Source organism: Malania oleifera, chromosome 5 (assembly GCF_029873635.1).
Source record: "Malania oleifera isolate guangnan ecotype guangnan chromosome 5, ASM2987363v1, whole genome shotgun sequence".
NCBI lineage: Eukaryota > Viridiplantae > Streptophyta > Magnoliopsida > Santalales > Ximeniaceae > Malania > Malania oleifera.
This window is the reverse complement of record NC_080421.1, coordinates 33,962,001-33,974,979: the sequence shown is the minus strand read 5'-3', so window position 1 is coordinate 33,974,979 and position 12,979 is coordinate 33,962,001.

Here is a 12,979-nt window from a genome sequence, read left to right as displayed (position 1 = left end):
CAGACCTTTCGAAAGAGCAATCAAGTCACTCTTGAGGAAGAAATGAAACAGATGAGCATATTGGCCTTGGAATCAGGGGACCACATGAATGACTCATGTAGAAGGATCTACCCACTGACTACAGGAGCAGAAATTCAGAACTGGACATCTTTTGATTACCCAATTCACTTCATGTAATAGCTTTTGCTCATTTTGCTTTCTTTTTGTAATCCATAGACATTATTGCCTCGGACCGTTTGTCTTTTTCATCAATAAAACCAGTATGCATTTCTTTCGCATTTATTGCATCATGGGGTCATTTGTCAAAGAATTGTTTACCTTTGTTTTATGCAGGGATAGGGAAAATAATCATACCAATATTCAGGAGCCAGAAATTGATGTTAACTTTGAAAACTTAATCCTAGAAGCTGAAATAGAAGAGGAGATTGACTTATCACCTGCAATGCAAAGAATGTTGAAATCAGATGAAAAACCAACTTTAACCAGTAGTGACCCCATGGTCACAGTAAAGTTGGGGACTAATGAGGAACCAAAAGAAGTAAAAATCGGGGCACTGTTGGGAGGAAAAGAAAGATGCGAAATGATAAACCTTCTGAAGGAATACCAGGATGTTTTCGCATGGTCATATCAGGACATGCCGGGTTTGGATACAGACTTAGTAATACATAAAATACCCATTTACCCAGATAGCAAACCGGTAAAACAGAAACTGAGGAGAATGCGCCCAGATATGTTGATCAAAATAAAAGAAGAGGTACAAGAAGCAGTTTGGACGGTGAGGCCTGGTTTTTTATTTGTAGTAGCAAATATCCAAGATGTGGATGGTAATGGAGATTCAAATAATGAAGAAACAAGACCAAAATGGAAAAAGGAGAGTCTGTGTTGACTATCGAGAATTGAATAAAAAGTAGCCCCTCTAAAGAAATAATTTCCCACTTCCACACATCAGATTGTGCTTGGTGACATACCGGTGGGAAGCCCTAGTTTTCATTCATGGAATGGCTATTTTTGGATATATCAAATTAAGATGGCCCCGAAAGATTAAAGAGGGCAGACGAAAAGACCACATTTTATCACCTTATGGGGGACTTTTAACTACAAGGTTATGCCCTTGTTTAAAGAACGCAGCGGCAACCTATACAGAGAGCCCGAGGAGCGAGATGGTAACGTTATTCCACGACCTGATGCATAGGAGCATAGAAGTATATGTGGAAGAACATGGCTTGTTAAGTCTCGGGCAGTGAGATAGCCATCTTCGTGATGAACTTAAGGAAGCTATTTGAAAGGTACGGAAAATGTAACTGAAATTAAATCCAGAAAAAAATGTACAATTCGGAGCTTCTTCAGGAAAATTGTTGGGATTATCATAGTGAGAGGAAGGGATTGAGGTATATAGACCCAGATAAAAATAAAAAAGATTTCGAGGAATGCCTAGCCCAAAACCGAAAAAAGAAGTCAGGAGTTTTCCTAGGCCAATTGAACTACATAGCTCGATTTATATCTCAGTTGACTGCGAATTGTGAGCCCCATATTTAAGCTGCTGAAGAAGGAATAAAACTGAAAAATGGAAGGTAGTGAAGAATGTCAGAAAGAAAGTTTTTGAGGATAAATAAAAGAATAATCTATGAACCCTCCAGTTTAGGTTCCCCATTGTACCGGAAGGCCTCTTAATTGTACTAGTAGGATCAGAGAAATTTCCAGGGCGTGATGTGTGTTAGGGACAACACGATGAGTCTGGAAGAAAGAAAGGAGAGTGAGACCATCTATTATTTAAGCAAAAAGTTCCAGAATACGAATCTAGGTACTCAACCTGGAGAAGGACCATGTTGCGCTTTGGGGGTGGGGGTAGTAGAATTAAGGGCAATACACCATGTATACACACATGGCTGAATTTCTAAATGGATCCGATTAAGTATGTTTTCGAGAAAACCTGCAGTAACAGGAAGGATGGCTCGTTGGCAAATGCTGTTGACTGGAATTATGATATACTATGTAATGGGAAAAGGAAAAGCCCATCAAAGGAGCCATTATAGAAGAATATTTGGCTGATAGGGCCGTTAATGATTACCCAATCCAGGAGTTTGACTTCCGGATCAAAGATATTGATTAATTGATCAAAAAAGGAAGGGTAATGTTGGGTGGAGGATGCTATTGACGGGGACAACCAACGGTTATGGGGGCATGGAATAGGGGCTGTACTCATATACCAAAGGTAAATATTAAATAGTCACAGCCAAAACTCACCACTTTCCGATTTTTGTGTTGTGTGATGTACCAATAATATAGCTGAGTATGAAGCGTGCGTTTTAAAAAAAATGGGGCTTTAGGCAGTATGTGAACGAGGCATTAAAAAATGATTGTTAAAAGGAGATCCGCTTTGTAATTATCAGTTGACTGGAAAGGGGAACAGGAACCCGGCGCTTCCAAATTGACCCCATATCAGGAGTTCCTTCCGGGAACGATGCAGGCATTGATACTATCAGTTTCGCCATGACCGAGAGGCGTAGTGAGAGAGTAACTTGATCCCTGATGCGCTAGCCCACCTTGGCGGCTTTATTTCCGGTTGCGTCCGGCTAGCGATTGACCCCTTCGCATCCGGATGCATAGGAGCCAGCATATTGTCTGCATGACGGAAGAACGCAGCTGCTGGACAGCATGGTTTCCTGATTCAAAAACATACATCAATGGAAGGCCGTATCCCCATCGGCGCCTCTAATCCTGAACCGGACGGACAATTAGGAGGCTAGCTATGGGATTCGTCTTACGCTGGGGGGCGCTATTTCGAACCCGGAACCCTGATATTGGACCCTCCTACGGTGCGTGGAGTTGCAAGAAGCCCGCCACCTCCTCCGGAAGTAACCGACGGCATTTGTGGGACCTAGCGGGAGGACCCCTCGTTGGCCCGACCCACATTCCTAAGGCGTGGCTTCTAGTGGATAACCATGGAACGGGATTGTATAAGAATCGACTATGTTCGCACGTGCCATACGTGTCAAAATCTAGGAGATAGCATTATCAAGTTACCACCACTTAAACTCCAGGTTATCTGCACTTGGCCTTTCGCAGCCATGGGGCATGGATGTGATCAGATCGATAAACACCGAAGGGCCAGTAAAGTCTGGGCATCGAATTTCATTTCGCTGGCACGACTTACTTAACAAAAAAGGGTAGATATCAGCATCATACTCTAATGTCACTCAAAATGTAATCAATCGTTTTATCAGGAGAGGAAGAATTAATTTGCAGGTATGGGATCCCAGAAAGGAAATATCAGACAATGCCCCCAAAAAACTTGAAACAACGACGGTCCTGAAAAATGTGCAGTCAGAGTACAACGGTCAAACATCATCAATTCAGACCCCTATCGACCTCAAAATTGAAATGGAGCAGTTTGGAAGCACGCCAATAAGCAACATAAAGAGCATCTTGGAAAAAAAAATTGACAGAAGACCTATAGAGATTGGCATGAAGAAGTACTTTCGCTTTATTGGGCCTATCGGAACAAAAATTCGAACTCTCCAGGGGCTACCCCTGTTCTTTTGTGTACGGAATGTACGGCGTTTAAATTCCGATAGGAAGTTGAGATTCCACCCTGTTACGAGTCTTAAAAGGAAGCTTGAGTTAACCGAAAGCGAATGGGGTGCAATATCTAGATATAGACCAGTCAATTCAATTGGAAAAAAAGGTTGACAGCTATAGCTCGTTCCCCCCATGAGCAGGTTGTACCAAAGGAGAATGATGAGAGCTTTAAAAAGAAAGGAAAGTGCGACTTCGACCAGTTTCAAGAAGGAGATCCTTGAGTCGTTGAAAAAGATTGTACCACATTAAACACGGACCCCCGAGGTAAGTGGGACCCCAAAAATTATGAAGCGGCCGTATTGTGGTAAAGAAAGCTTTTCAGGCCGGGTGCCCTATTGTTATCAGACATGGATGGAAGCGATCTGGTGCACCCCACGAACTCAGATGTGGTAAAGAAATATTTCTCTAGAACCCTTGTAAAATCTCAGGAAATTCAATAAGATGAGGTTTGCTTCATAAATCTAATGACTGCATTATTCATGTTTTGATCAAACTGATCGATGGCCATAATTGGCCGATATGATTTCTATAAAGAACCAAATAACGTTTACCATTTGGTAACCAAGTTGAGCCTAAATGATAAACCAAGTATTTTTTTTCAAAAGTCAGTTCACAAAATTAACTTGGAGATTGAGTCCTTAGGGTCTGGCAAGGCATATGAGAAAACAATTAGCTACTCGAAATGATTGGCCAGGCCATCTTTCTGCTAACCAAAAGGAAAAAAAAAAAAAAAAAATGACCTTGCAAGCCTTTTTGAGCCTGGAAAATTCACTTTGACTAACCCGTTCAAAGGATCACACCCCACACTGGGGAAAATTCAAAAGGATTAGTCACAAATGAAGTCCAAACACAAATGACAGAAACCCACCATGAAGAAGAAAACAAAAGGGAGCCAGTAAACAGCAAATGGAAAAGATAAAGAAGAAAAAAAGCGATAAGAAAGTAAGGGACATGCTACACAGGTATCTCTTGACCAAGTTAACCTTGATAAAAAGTGCTGATTATTGAGGACGTATTTAACTCTTTCTTTCTTAACCTATACCCCATAGCCTATCATTACAGTCCAAATGAAAGTCCCCCCTGACTAGATCGGTATAAACATTGTTGTCTCAAATTATTTGTCAGACTCAAAGTTGAGTCTCGAAATAGTAACGAACGATCCTGAAAGGTACGTCGGCAGCTTGTTAAAAGACAAGTTCGGTTCAAAGACAAAACAAAGTGCCCTTTCTCAACATAAACTGGGCCGCAGAAAATGTCATCTATAGGATGGGATTTTTGAAGCCACAGTTTACCCTATTCTTCAGAAAAACCTATTCCCCAAGCCTACATTTCGTCCGAGTCTTAAAGACCCATCTTGAGATCAAAAATGAACTGAATGAGGAATTATTCAAACGAGAAGTACAGGAGGTTCACAAACAGACTAAGGCGAAGCGGGGAGAAACTGTTGGGGTCATCAACGGAAGGGGAAAAAATCTAGTCAAATAAGAACCTTAAGATTGAAAACCCCTTAACACATTTCATGTGCTTAGCACTCTTTTGATACTGGTATAAAGTTTTTCCCTTTTGAACTGAAATTAAGCCTGGTAAAACTAGTATTCTTGCACTATGATTTGATGTAGCAAAAAAGGGGATGTCACAATGCAATGGATTGGATATTTTTAGCAAAAAAAAAAAAAACCACTTTTTGATTAGTCTCCGACCGATTAAGTAATCAAAAGAGTTTGCTAGGTATGCTTCATGTTTCAAGAATGATAAGCACAAGAAAATATGACTTCAGGTAGATACCATGCTACAGAGAGCCTTTCCGGAAAATAGGAAATGTTGGTGTACAATCGATGAATGAACGGCAGACATCCGAGCGAGGTGTGGCTTAATATGCAAACTGAGAGCTCTTTACTGATTGCATTTGACCAAATGCGGCAATAGTGGGTCAAAACTGTTGATGCCTCACTGTCTCCAAATTTGCATTTAAGCACACCGGGTTAATATTGGCTTTTGTGTAGATCCATTCATTAAATGGGGAAGATTTTTTTAACCAAGCAATCCGTCTCCAAGACTGGTGAATAAGAAATTGACGCCAAGATCAGTTATCAGATGTGGCAACGTATCAAACAGGGCTTGGGATGAAAGATGAGGTATTGATCACAGACGCATTAGGGCGAAAGATTAGCATTTCCTTCAAATCATTACCATACATTTCACGCATGCATATTTTCCAAAACAGTAGACAAAACATATCCCATGTTCTGGACCCATTGTAGAAAGTATAACATGCAATTACTACATTCTAGTCATACTCCTCTGGCTCATGATCTCTTTTGATCAGTATCCAAAAAACCTATGTATCACTCTATGTTGGAGTTATTATGCTACACTATAGCTCGGGTTTATACACACCGGTGCGTAGTCACCATCCGTGAACTATTAAGCTCGGGTTCATACACCCAATGCAAGTCACCCTTCGTGAACTATGCTAGGGTTCCACAACCGGTGCGAGTCACCATCCGTGAACTATAGCTCGGGTTCCTACACCGGTGCGATCACCCCTGTGAAACTATAGTCGGTCTTCCTACCACCCGGTGAAGTCACCCTTCCGTTTGTGAAACTATAGCTCGGGTCCCTACAACCCCGCGCTTGCAAGTCACCTTTCGTGAAACTTATAGGTCGGCCGTTCCTTACACCGGTGCTTTGCAAAGTCACCCTTCCGTGCAATATAGTGGGTGCCTACACCGAGTGCAAGTAACCTGTCCGTGAATATAGCTCGGGTTCCTACACCCGATGCAAGTCACCCCCAGAATAAGCTCGAGTCCTACACCGGTGCAAGTCACCCCATGAACTTAGATCGGCGTTTCCTACCCGACGCCAAGTCATTCTCATGTGCTGTCAAGCATACATGCAAATCGGTTTTCCCCTACAAAATCATTTGGTCTCTTTTTTAATTGGGTGCTGGTCCAAAATCAGCGTCTTTTATCTTTGCAGGATTGTTCTAAAAATTAACGTGGAGAGTTCCTCATTTTTACTTTTGAAGCGACCAATCCTACAAGAGGGCGCAGCTTTTGTAGGACAACCACATTTTTACCCCCACGGCCCAATATTTTATTATTTTTATTTTATCATAATCATTATTAATCAGTTTCCTATATTGATATAAGTTAATTTAATGATTACCACACTATTGTTAGTATTATTATTATTATTATATTATATTATTATACGTGTTTTATAATTATTGTATTTTTTTGTTTTGAAATTTTTTATTGTTGTCATGAAACTATATGTATTCTTATTTGTAATTTCAATATTATTATGATTATTAAGTAGTCTCCAGAATGGATATAAAGTATTTAATATTAATTAATATTATTATGTTATTATTATTGATGTTCTATATGGATATAAGTGTAATGTATGAGTATTTACTATTATGAATTTAGTGTTAGGTCTCCTATAGGGATAAGGGGCTGAGTATGCACTATGATTGTTATTATTATGAGTTTGGTGATGTATTTGTATGTTGTAGTATTATTTTTATGATGACAACATTATTTCATTGCACTTTATTATGAGCATGAGTAGGTTGACGGATGATGATGATTATGTTTAGTTAATCGTACATAATAGTAGTATATATTATTTTCCAAAATACAAAATACCATAAACCAAAAAGGGAAAGAGTGGAGGTAAGAGGGGGTTAGGGTTTCCCAAATCATTTTTACAAAAGGCCCTTTGCTTCTCTTCTACTTGGGGGGGGGGGGGGGGGGGCGCCGCCCCAGATAGCCGGCTAAAGCAAAAAAAGAAAAATCCTGCCTTTCTTCTAATTCTCTGGCCCTTTCTCTCGCTGATTCCCCACGGCCTCAATCCCATACACACCTCGCCGCACCATTCCTCTCAACTCTCTCGCATACCATCACACCCGCCAGCCGAGACCCTCATCGTCTCCGGCCATCATCAATCTCTCCCTAGGATTTCCAGCCCACCGAGCACCAGCTCGGCCAGCCCCAGCGGCTCTTCAGTAGTAGCAATTGCAGCCCTCTGCTCCGGCCAGCCACCATTCGCACCAGTCACTCACAGCAGCAGAACCCGTCACGACCTCCAAGATTTCGGCCAGCCTCCAGGATCTCCGGTGATGACCACGGCTCGACAAACAGCAGCAGCGTTCACATCCCCACGGTACGTCGACGGCCCCCTGCAACTCCGACGATCCCCGCAACTCCCACGGCCAACTCCAAAACCACATCCGAGCCCCCCTTCTGCAACTGCTGCTGCTGCCCTTCTCCACCACCCTCTGCAACTCTTGGCCACCTCCAGGTCCTCCACAGCTGCTGCCAGACCACAGATCCGAGGCCACGCGCAGCAACCATTGTCACCATCGGCCTCTTCACCTTCCTGTTGCAGAAAAGCCCACGCCCCTCGCTGTAAGTCCCTCTGCCTGTATATCTGCACGCAGACCACAAACACACACATCCACTCTGTATACATAGAATTGTTTATTAGGCTATATTTTGTATATATGCGGGATTGTATATTTATTTTTGCAGGTATTAAATCACTGGTGTATATTCATGTTATTTTTGTATTATTATTATTATTTTGTATGTTATTGTTATTGCAGTGTATGTTTATGTTATGGTATATTCAGAATGTTTTTATTATGGTGTTCTATATTTATATTGCATGTTTATATTATTCACTAGGTTGAGATTATGATGGTGTTCTACATTTATTTTATTTTGTTTCGTATATTTATGCTATTATGACAGTGCGGTGTATTTATGCTATTGGTTTGTTTGCATATATTTTCACATAGTTGTGTTATTATTAATGAGCGATATATTTATGTAAATGGTATTTTATTGTATATGCATTTTTTTTTATTGCTTGTATTATATTTAGGGTTTTTATCATCATTGTTGATTTTAATATGTAATATGTCAGTGTTTTAGGGTTTATTTTGTTGTCATTATAATATTCAATGTGCAATATATTCATCTTATTGGCTTATATGTTTATTTACAGTTCTTTGTTTTTATTGTAATATTTAATGAGTAATATGTTCACCTTACTTGCTTGTATAATTATTTCGGGTTTTTATTTATTTATTGATATTGTGACATTTAATGGGTAATATATTTATCTCATTTGATTGTGTAATTATTTAGGGTTTTTTATTTATTATTATTACTATATTATTTAATGTGTAATATGATTATTTCATTTACTTGCGTAATTATTTAGGGTGTATATTAATTTTGGCAACAATGTCATATTGGTATATATTATTTTCAGCAATACCTTGTTTCCATAATTTCATTATTTCTTTACCTTTGCATTAGTTTCCATGTTTTAATTTTAAATTTGGTTTATTTATTTTATTAATTATTTCCATATGGGTGTAAAGGTAGTTATAGAGTATTAGGGGTGTGTACCATTAGGAAGATTATTATTATTACCTTTTATTTAGTGTATTATTATTATTATCATGTGTGAAATTATTATGTTACCATTATGATATTTAGAATATGTATTTATTGTTAATATGTGCGTATTAATATTATTTATTATTGTCATTATGGGATTACTACTATAAATATTAATATCATTATTATTATTATCATTAGTACCATTATTATTATTTTTACTATTGTTATTTATTATTATTATTATTATTATTATTATTATTATTATTGTTATTATTATGTTCATTATTATAATGATTATTATTATTTTATTTTATTATATATATATTTTTTTATTAAATATTTTTTTATTTTTATAATCCCTATGATTTTATTGCGGGGGATATGAGCCTTTGGGTCTCACGTACCCTAAGCTCTGAGGGAATATATGTATATATTTATTTATTTATTTATTTTTCATAGGTATTTATAAATTCACAAAAAGGATTAATTTAGAGACTTATTAGATTAACTTAGGGATAATTTCAAATTAATTAGGTACCGTTCGTAAGAACGGGCGCGTAGGGGGTGCTCGTACCTTCCCCTCGCGTAACCGAACTCCCGGCCCCAACTCTGGTAATGTAGACCGATTCTACCCCTAACGGGGTAGTAATCATGTGTTCTAACCGCACTAAAGGTTAGTGGCGACTCCGATATCCATGTTTTTCCATGAAAATATTAAAATGATTTTTAATTCCGCCGCTCGGGGCACATGCGCTCCCGGGACGTCGCGACAATTGCGTCTACAAGTCTATAATGCTACAAAAAATGCACAGGTTCTTGTCCACTTTGAAGGGGTATGTGCGCAATAAGGCACGGCCGGAAGGTTCAATCATTGAGACATACATTGACAGCGAATGTCTCGCATTTTGTTCAATGTATCTACATGATATTGACACAATGTTCACTCGTGATGAGCGAAATGTAGACACTCATGCTATTAATGCCGAAGATAAAGAACCTAGGAGCTCTATATTTAGAGAAAATTTTCGGCCTCTCGGTGCACGAGTTTATGATTTCATTGATATGGACAACCTAGAAAAGGCTCATTTTTACTTCCTCAACAATTGTGATGAAATTGTTCCATATATTGAGTACGTGGTTTCAAACTCCTTACTTTGCATTGTATTTACATATGTATAATTATATACTTACTTGACATTAACATGTACTATTGTTGCATATAGCGAACATAAAGCTGAACTCCTGGCCCAAAATGAACAAAATGTTGACGAAAGACATAAGAAGGAATTTATCAATTGGTTTGGGAGTCGTGTAAGTAACAAAAATTGCTTGAGTAAGAAGTAATGTATGTTTTCGCTATTGACGGTTTATTCTTCTAAACTCCTGTTTATTTAATAAATGAAAGTCATGTATTACAATAAGGAACCAACGGCAAATAAAGATTTGTATGCGTTGGCATGTGGCCCTGATCAATGAGTCAACCTCTACAGCAGTTGCATTGTCAACGGGTTACGATTTCATACAAAGTCCCTCGAACTACATAGAAGAACCCAAAATTGTGGGGTTGCGGTGCTAGGCACAGAAGAAGATGAAGAAATTGACTACTTTGGTGTGTTGGATAACATTATAGAGCTTAGCTATGAAGCAAACAGAGTCGTTCACCTATAAGTGTACCTGGCGGGACATCGGCAATAAAAAGACTGGGATAAACATCGATGCCTACTTCACCAGTGTCAATTTTAGCAAGACCTGGTATCAAAATGACCGGTTTGTGCTTACGACGCAGGCATAACAAGTGTTTTACCTTAAAGACACCAAATTGAAGGGTGAATGGCGTGTGGCCCAAAAGATTCCTCCCTGAAGTTTGTACGCTATTGCAGAAGTTGCAGATAGTGAGATGAGTGCCAGTGAGACTGCATATTAAGAAGATGAGCCATCTGTCAATGCAGTAGCGCAATCTGCTGCAGATGTTGTCGAAGAAGGCGCCGATCTTATACCATTGCATAGGGATGGTGGCACGGCAGAACACGTAGGTACTGCTGACATTATAATTGAACCTTCTATAGACGTTCACTTCATCGATGATGAGGAAACTAATGGGGAAGATGAAACAGGGATCGAGCACTGTAGTGAAGAGGAAAACACTTTAGAAAGTGAGGATGATACCAATATTGAGGACGTGTAGGTGGGTAAGCATGTTATTTTTGTCACTATGTATCTGACATGTGTAAATAAATTAAAAATAGATGTATGCTGCATCCATATAATATTCGTATTTCTTATATTTACATGTCTATTATTTTGCAGATATGGCACCAGCAGGCCGACGTTGGAAAAATCCTTTCAGGCACACGAGTACATCATATGAGGATGATCCGACATCCTCCAGACTGGCGGATCCCATCAGTCCTGATGCTGCGGCACCATTGTCTGAGCCATCGACACCTTGGCCAGACATGGATACCACTTATGCGACTGACACGCAGGGTGAGTTGCCGACCGTAATGAGCAGTGTTGGTATGGATACGATTACTTTATTTACATGTCAACTATTGATGATAGTTATTCACGTGTATGATTATAATATTGTTCTTAAATTAGCTCTACTTTCAGCATCTACGTCCACGATTAGGTTAGGCCATGGTGCAATGAAGAACATGTCGCTGAAGAAGCGCCTGAATAGGAAAAAACAGCGGATTCAGATTGACATTCCTCCAGGATACATCGCCCCACTGAATGATTGGTGCACCACGTGGACGAGGGAGCTCGACATTATATGCCGACAGTATGCACCAGTCACCGCATTTAGTTGGCCGCAGGTGACTCAGAAGCAACGCATGGTTCTTTACATGCACATTTTGGTAAATTCCCAAACCCTATAAAGATGTTTTTAATTTAAATGTTTTTTTTACTTTTGATATACTAGCCAGTTAACAACTGTCTAACATTGTAATAGTATTACCTATATATTCAGGAGGAGTTTGATATGGACATCCTCACGGATTACCATGTGAGGAGGGCGGTCGATGTCCAATTGTGTAATAAATTTAAAAGTCATCGCTCAAAAATGCGCTCCCATTTTCGAGCAATGGGAGATGAAGCACAAGCGCGGCCGTACGATAAGATATCCCAAGAGGATTGGGAGGTGGTGTGTCGCCATTTCCGCGACCCATGCTATCAAGTGATGTGTTTGTATTATAATCACCAATTTTTCACAATGATGTCGCTAATAAGTTGTCATTACATCTTCCTTGTAGGCCATATGTGAAACAAATGCTGCGAACCGCAGCAAACTCCCTATGACGCATTATGGTGGATCGAGGCTATTCATAAATCATCGCCAGGTAATTACTATATATTAAATTATCTTACCATTACATGACATAATACTAATGATATCTTATATGATAATATAGTGTGATCCTGACACTAGCGCAGAGGAGCCACTGCCAGATCTGTATCAGAGAACACACCAACGGCAATCGGGGGAATGGTGCGAGGGTGCGCAAGATAGACATGTAAGTGAAGCAAAAGATTTAGTTTATTACTTTATTCAAAACATCAAAGTTGTAGTCTTACTTATTCCTTTTTATCATTTTCATGATTGAAATTAGGCACGGATGGTCGAGCTGAGGGATGCACCTGTTTTAGAAGGGAGTCAGCACATGACAGATTTCAAGATCACTTCCCAGGTGCTTGGGCAATGAGCGGGGGGCTGGGTGAAAGGTCTTAGAATTGGATACATTGCCCCAATAGCATCATCATCCATTGGTGCAGCGGCTCGTGCAGGGATGGAACGACAGCGTTGAGAGGCCGAGTATGATAAGCAGGAGATGGCTCGACGGATGCAGATGATGGAAATGGAGAATGCACAATTGAGAACGGAGGTCTCTAGCTTTCGAGCCCAGATGCAAGCCATGATGGATAGGCAAACAGGGTTAGAGGAAAGGATGCGCCAATCTGGGCCAGATGATGCAGGT